The 8,023-nt window shown below is 50.5% G+C and overlaps 1 long non-coding RNA gene across 1 annotated transcript; it reads right to left on the minus strand.

The window, feature by feature from the left end:
- Positions 1–2,330: 2,330 nt before the first annotated feature.
- LOC139361769 (uncharacterized) lies at positions 2,331–7,469 on the minus strand. Its single transcript, XR_011619391.1, has 4 exons — positions 7,358–7,469; positions 7,147–7,256; positions 5,317–5,466; positions 2,331–2,442 (listed from the first exon to the last, which is right to left on the minus strand). It is a non-coding gene; the product is annotated as an uncharacterized lncRNA (long non-coding RNA).
- Between the last annotated feature and the right edge of the window lie 554 nt (positions 7,470–8,023).

Consider the following 8,023-nt stretch of genomic DNA (forward strand, 5'->3'; position numbering starts at 1 on the left):
GGAGGTTGAGGCAGGAGAATGGCTTGAATCTGGGAGATGAAAGTTGCTATGAGGCAAAATTGCGCCACTGCAATCTAGCCTGGGTGACAGAGTGAGACTCCATCTCAAAAAGAAAAAAGAAAAAAAGGAGGAAGTAAAATAGAAAAACAGGATCTGAAGGGGAGCCAAAAGGACACTGTACGTCCCTGGCTTTCTGATCACGGCTCACTGCAGCCTCAAACTCCTGGCCTCAAAGTGATCCTCCTGCCTCAGCTCAAGGGGCTAGGACTATAGGCATGTACCAAGTCTGGGTTTCTTGTTTTTGGTTTTTTTGGGGGTAGAGACAGGGTCTTGCTATGTTGACCAGGCTGGTCTCAAACTCCTGGCCTCAAGAAATTCTCCTGTCTTGGACTCCCAAAGTGCTGGGACTACAGGCATGAGCCATCATGCCTGACCACTTATGTCCTTCCAAAAAAAAAAAAAAAAAAAAATTTCGCCTCAGTTTTCTTAAGCTGCTTGACATTCTGCTATCATTCCAGAGCCATTCCGGCAGGAAAGCTTTTTGTTCTTTAAGAGTTGCCTCTGAAAATGCAACAGTCCCACCCCCACCATCAAAGGGCTGCTGCTTAAATTACATCCCCTAAATCCTTAGTAGGAATGCAGTCTTCTGAGAAACGAGGCCAAGAATTGGGGACCAGGGGAACCTCCAGAGGACATAGATGAGCCCCACACGCTTTCCCACCCCCGCCTGGGCCACACCCCAGTGGGAGTTCTGCTGTGAGCCTCCCGTGGCCGTTGTTAGCCATTCAGAAGTGGGGTGGGGTGGAAGTCCTTCCCACAGAGGAAGGCAGGCTCTCTACTGTATCCTCAGCACCTGGTGTTGAGACTGGCACCTAGTAGCTATTGAACAAATGTTTACTGAATGACTGGAAGAAGGGTGCCATTCTCTAGCCATTTCCTCACCCTAGATGGCCTTTGACTATTCTAGAAGGGGCAGAAGGGAAGAAGAAAGAAACTCCTCTCCTCTCTGCTGAAGGCTTGCTCTGCCCCAGGCTCTGTGCTGTGTCCTTGTGAGGCGGGCACATGCACGTCCTCCCATCTCTTCTATGACACCTACTCCTGCCTCTGGCTCTGCACGCTGCCTCCTCTCCCCTCACCATCGCCTCTGACCTCCTCACCTGGCCTCTTTCCCCACGACACCATTGAAACACTCTGATGAAGGGCAGGGGTGATGTCCTGATGAAGCTGCTGGGAAACCCGTTTTAGTCCTTACCGGTGGTGTTGGACCCTGCTGAGTCCTTCCTTGTTCTTGCACTTCCTTCCTTCCTTGATACTATCCTCCCCTCATTCCCTGCACCTTCTGACCTTGGCTCATCTGTCCCCAAATCTACATTTCTTGCCTGAAAATTACTCTTGAGCATCAGACCCTCTACATCCGATGATCTTCACCTGGAGGTCCCAGAGGCAACACATCCATGACCAAACACAGCATCTTCCATCAGCTGTTTAATTATAATCTCTGATTTTCTTCTCCTTCTCCTTCTTCTCCACTGGACTATGAGCAATCTGATGCTAGTCCCGATATCTTGGTTATCTCTTGTGTATCCAGCACCCAAGGTCAGCCCCTGGCATATGGCGGGCATTCAGGAATGCTGAAAAATGACCAGTACAACTTAGAAGACGCAATCTCTACAGATCAGTTTCCTCGTTTTTCCCTGAAACTGCTCTTATCTGTTTGCCCTCAGGGAAGTAGCATCCCATGGCTACAACGCTCAGGCATCGAAACGGAACCTGTGAGAGTTCTTCACCCCACAGGGAACTCCTTCCACCACATTTGGGGGGGACTTGCCTTTGTATCCTAGGTTTCCCCCCCCCACCGCACAGGGCTGGATTTGCGTATGTTAATATGGAGAACTGCAACTATTTAATGAGAAGCAGTGGGCCATGTGGGTGAGCAGAATTCCTTAGAGTATTTTTTTCAGATGTCTTAATTCACTCTCTCTTTGTTGTATTTCGGTGGATCCAGGTGTTTGCACTGAGTTGGTCCCGGTCCCCACTCCTGTCCCCCAAATCTCTGAAACCACAGATCTCATTAGATGCCAGGCTCAGCCTTGTTTCTGGACGGTGATGGCGGGCGGAGTGCTCTGCCTACCTGGAAGCAATGCCAGGATGGCTGGAAGTAGCCTACTGAGGCCAGAGAGTGCCAGCCCAGAGGTTGGGTGGGGCCGTGCCTGAGCGGGTGGGGAGGAGAGGATAGAATTCCAAAGATGAGAACCTTCAATGGAGACAGCCCTCTGGGCTTTCAGCCCTCCATCTGGGTTCCACTAAAAACACATTTTGTGTGTTTCTGTTGTTCTTAAGTCTGGGTTTATTTCAAGGGGAAAATTATAAAGAAACATCTCTTCCTTTATTTCAACAGCAGCTTGTGCTTGGGTAGAGTCTCATCTGTCTGGTCTGTCCCACCTGGAGGTAAAAGGAGTAGGTTGGGGTGGGGGTCCCAAGAGGCCCCAGGAGACCGAGGCTCCAGACTGCTTGCCTCCAATGTGTTAGACCCGTGGGTCTGTCACAGGTTCTGACCTTCCAGCTGATAGCAACACACACCGCCAGAGGAGACCCTCGGTGGGTTGAGAATGAAAGGAAGGGACTTGGGGAAGCACAGGGCAAGGAGAGGCCTGGTGAGGTGGCCCCACCTGGGAAACATCCACAGACAGGCAAGTGACCGTCCCCATGGCTGTTTGAGAGCCTTCCTCTCTGAACCCAGGGCAGCATCTGGCAGGTAGCCATCCAAGCGAGGCAGGGTTCTGCCCAGGTCAGAAGCCAGAGGCAGCATCCAGTTCTCCTAAGGATTCAGGTTCCAATCCAGCCTGAGAATCCCTAAGATGACCCAGAGCCCTTGAATCTGTCCGTACCTCAGAGACACAAAGAAAAAATGTCAGCGCTCGAAAGTCCCTTAGCCATGTAACCCACTGCCCTCATTTCACAGATGAGGAAACACGCCCAGAGAGGGAAAGCTCCTTGCCTAGGGCACACAGCGGGTCAGCGATGGGCTGGTCCTGCAGCCTCAGTTCTCCGGCACTTTTCTACTTTTCCACCCTGCTGCTTACAGGGTAGGCAAATGGCCACGTCTCCACGGAGCGATCCAAGGGCTCTCATAAACATGCCCACTCATAGACTCACACGCATACGTGCACAGAACATGTACACTGGCCCTCGGATCCCATCAGCTGAGTTTGCCAGGACTCCCCCAGACATAACCTGGGTCTCTCCTCCAGGGTCATCTTGGGCACTCAGGCTCCAGGCAGACGTGGGACTCAGGACACCATGGTAGATGGTCCTGTCTTTGCACAGAGCTGGTGCCAGACACAAAGAGAACTTGAGGCCCAGCGCCCAGGCCCCGGCCTTCACCCACCAGTGAGAAATCCTTGCAGAGCCCTCTCTTGCTCTGAGACGGGCCTCTGCAATGACTCAAGTCGACGTGTTTAGGAAGGACTTGATTGCCCCCTGGTGGCCATATCTGACATCTCACCCCAGCTCCCCAATACCACAGTCCATTCATTTATCAAAGATGTATTGAGCCCCTGCTGTGAGCCAGGGAAGAAATATTTACCCTTGTTGAATGAATGAATATCCGCTACCCCCAAGAAGAGGTCAGTCCACTGTAGAAGACTGATATGCAAAGCAACAGTTACAATACAGGCTGATTAGTGCTACTATAGACATAAACTTAGAATACAATGGAAGCTTAAAAAAAAAAAAAGAGGGGGGAGATGTGGGAGGGCGGTGTCATTCCAGCTTCTTTGTAAGGAGCCTAAGGAAGATTTCTCAAGGGGCGTGGGTTGCCATGCTTCCCGGGGTATGCATAAGCAATCAATAATTACATTAATTTGTCTAAGAGTTTTCATTTTGCCAAAAGATTCCTCTTGCATATCCTGGTTTATCCTCCCAGTAGTGCCATGAAGTATGTATAATCATCCCCATTTTACAGAGGAGGATACTGAGGCTTGGAGAAGGTAAGTGATTTGCTCCATGTCACCATCTGGTAGTTGATGACTATAATTCCCAAACTACTCCCAACTGAATCAGACTCCCACAGGGAGGCAGGTGCACCAGGCGAGGGTTACAGATGGAGGTCAGCTGCCTCCACCACAGGAGAGTTGGTAAGTTGGGGGTCTGGATGGATAAGCAGCTCTCTTCCATCTCCCAGGCAGTGGAGCACAGTTCCACTCTGGAAGCAACACAATAATGCATGGTGAGCCTCAGCCAGGGCAAATGCAACCTGGAGGGTCCTGGGTTCAGTGGTTATGTCACAGCCTCATCACAAACGTGAAACTGGTGGGCATGAGAGGCAGACGTGTAATTTCCTCTTTACTACCACCGGTCATGTGATTACAGCAGAGCTCAGGAGGGCAGGGTGAGCATTGCAGAAAGGCTGCAGCTAGATAGGATCCTTAGGGCCAGAGCAAGGTTGGAGAGTGCAACTCTAGGAAAAGCTTCATTTTCCACACCCGCTCCAGTTCCAAACACAAGCTGAAGGTCCCAATGAACTCCCTGTTAAAGAAGAATGAAAACTCTGGTGCAGCTATTTAAAAACGGGCAGGCGTCAAGTGGCCAACGGCAGTCAAGTGCAGCCAGGGCAGCACTCGGGAAAATCATCCACCACCCTCAGCCCTGGAGAAGCAGACCTGGGGTTCCCAACACAGGCGGGCGTGGGTCCATTTAGGCTACCCCATCATCTTTGTGCCACGGAGCTAGTTCATCACAGGACCTTGCTGATTCCTTCCCCAGCACGCCTCAACAATCCCACTGCTCTCCTGAGGCCCAAGCCTTTTCACTCTTTGCTTAGAAGCCCAGCTTTGTTTCCAGACTGTTTTCCCTTTCTCTTCTCCCTACAGCCTCCCTTGACAGGGCAGCTTTAGTGTCCCTGCTTCCCAGAACCAGTGCTGCATACTCACCTGCTGCACTCCCCCAGGATGTACAGACATCTCATAAGAGTGGGGGCTGCCTCTGGAAACGGACTGGGAAAAGGTTAAGGGGAAGGAGCTTGGGGGCCGGCAAGCCCGGATGTGACAAAGCACCGAGGTGGGCTTGAATGTGAATGGCTGTGGTGGGTAGACAGTGGGCTATTGTGCACAGGAAGTTTGGGTGAGGGAGGATTTTAAGACTCTGCTGGGCCAGGTGCAGTGACTTCACACCTGCCGTCCCAGCACTTTGGGAGTCCAAGGCAGGCCGATTACTTGATCCCAGGAATTTGAGACCAGCCCGGGCAACATGGCGAAACCCCATCTCTACAACAAACAAACAAACAAACAAACAAACAAACAAACACAAAAAATTAACTGGGCATGGTGGTGCCTGCCTGTAGTCCCAGCCACCCCGGGTGGGTGGGTAGGGTGCTGAGGTGGAAGGATTGCTTGAGCCCAGGAGGTCAAGTCTGCAGGGAGCTGAGATCGCACCATAGTACTCCAGCCTGGGTAACAGAGTGAGACCCTGTCTCAAAAAGAAAAAGACTGCTGTGGCACAGGTGACTTTTACCTCTATCAGGGTTCTAGACCTGTATGTTTTCCAGTGAGCTATAAAATGGGGATCCTAGGGAAGGGTATGTTCCAAGGGAAGGACTCAAGACACAAGATCCTTTGGACCAAAGAAACTGGCAAGAGGTGGAGGCTTTACATTTGATGGCCCTTCACTGACAGCCCACCTTGGGCCCCATGCAGTGAGGCTTGGACTTAAGCCCACCGCAGCCTCACCACAGTCCTCTAAAGCCATGGAATTTAGAGAGGTAAAGTAACAAGCCCGCGGTCACAAACCTAGTAACAGTGCTAAGATTCAAACCCAGGCCTCTGATGCCATGTGGTTTTTTCACAAGAGCATCTTTTGACTTTGCTAATTTCTGGACATCATGTGGAGCCTTCCATGAAAGGGTCAAATATTTGGGAAGGCAAACATCAAAGGGAGGAAGTGCAGGTATTTTATGTAAGCGGATTGCCCTGCCATGGTGTCTGATTTCCCTGCCAGCTCTGCCCTCTCCCAGGACACACGTTCTCTGCCATGCATTTGCTTTTGTCAGTGTTCTCTGGAACTGCATTTTCCAGGACTCCGTTACTCCCCAAGCATACAAATGCCTCTCCTTCATTTTTCCTGTTAAGCAGATTTAAAGAATGAACTAAGAATCTTGGCCACCATTAATTTCACAGCTTACAATTATTTGCATCCCCCTCCTTCTTTGCTTGAGTCATTTTAAAAAGCCCTTATGATTTCCTTTAATCCCTTTTGGTAGAGCAATTCCATTCTCTTCTCTCTTAACCTCCTCTCTCTTGAACGCCCCCCCTCCCCCTGAAAGCTTTAAATAATGCAGCAAATTCTTGTTTCATTTCCTTTTCTCTGTTTCCAGATGGATTTTTCTCCCTAGTACATCCCAGGGAATCATTTCTGTCAGACGCTTCACTGGATGTCCCTTGGTCTTTACAGCCATCTATCCTTTCTCCAAACCCCACCTCAAATTGCAATTTGCTATTTTAATTGTAGTTTTTCTTGCCACACTTGGGTTTTTTTTCCTCCTCTTCTCAGTCTTCTACCTCGCTTAGATTTTAATCCCTTCTTCCAGTGCAGAAAATTCATTAAGATTTCTAGATTCCTCCAAATTTGCTTCCTTGATGTTGAATAATTCTTCTTAGTTTATGTATGATGCTGATTGTTCAGATGCTGAATTAAGTCGGTGAGCTGTGGGGCCAGGAGGCCCTGTCCAAGTGAAGACTGAATCCCCACTCTGGAGTGGAGTTGGGGTGTTCCTGGGTCTGTCTGGTCCCTGCAGTCCTGAGGCTGGCCCTCTCTAAGGCCAGACCTTGGCCCCAGGGCAACCAGCCACCTGTGCCTGCCTCCCTGGCCACCTAATGAGAGGTCCTGGGATTGTTTGTCTTTGGTTCCATGGATTGATCTTTGCAGGCTGGGCCAGGCTGGCCCTGACCATAAACCACCTGGGTCACCTGCAGCTGTTTCCCAGGTGCCTGCTAGGCCTGCGGGCTGGGGCTGCAGCTGGAAATGGGTCTGGGCAGGAAGCGTAGGGGGAAGTAACCTGTGTGGCTGGGGAGTCAATGAGGCCATCATGTGAGGGGAGGACTAGAACGCAGTTCTCTGATGCATTCCAGGGATAAAGGCTGAGTTACTCACCACGGAGAGGAACTGCTGAAAGCTGCCACCCATCCTGTCTGGGCTCACAAACCTGTCCCTGTTCTGTCTTTCCGGTAGGTATGTAGGTCAGTACTGGTGAAGGTCATTTACTGTGGGAGCATGTCAACATCAACCTTGAGTCTGGCTCAGTCAGAAACAAGGGGTGTTCTGAAGTGGCCTAAAAGTCCCTGGGAAAGGGTGATCCACTTACAGCTGCTTAACCTGGGGCAGGTCACATCACCCCTCCAAGCCTCAGGGCTGATATGAGACAGTGTGCATGAAAGGTCACTACCTGGGCAATGCTGATATTGTGATGCAGGTGACAGGAGGTGCAAGAGATAGCATTCACTCCTTCCTTCATTGCTACCTTGTTCTTAGAGATTTAAGGCAAGAGACACAACTGGAAAATGGACAAAGGAAAAATAATTTTGAGGATATTAAGGATAAGATAAGGTCTGAGATTGTCTCAAGTGGGAGTAAAGGAAGTAGAAGGGAGGGTGGCCCTGTAAAGCCAGGTGACCTCTACCTCCAGGTGAGGAGGGGAAGGCCACAGAGGAGGCCCTAGAAGACCTGCTACAGGATCACTTGGAGAAGTGGGAGGGGCAGAGGGCTGCACATCGCTAATGAGCTTGCCTGCTAATCCCAGACGGCTGCTGCACTGGGAGAGCACAGGTAGAGACCTCCTGAGATGTCTGGAATACCAAATAACATGGCAGAATGTGAGGCAAATATGTGGACTTACAGAACTCTGCAAATAATCCTTTCTTTTCTTTTTTTTTGAGATGGAGTCTTGCTCTGTCACCCAGGCTGGAGTGCAGTGGCACGACCTCAGTTCATGGCAACCTCTGCCTTCTGGGTTCAAGCATTTCTCCTGCCT

This window comes from Macaca nemestrina, chromosome 2, assembly GCF_043159975.1.
Source record: "Macaca nemestrina isolate mMacNem1 chromosome 2, mMacNem.hap1, whole genome shotgun sequence".
NCBI lineage: Eukaryota > Metazoa > Chordata > Mammalia > Primates > Cercopithecidae > Macaca > Macaca nemestrina.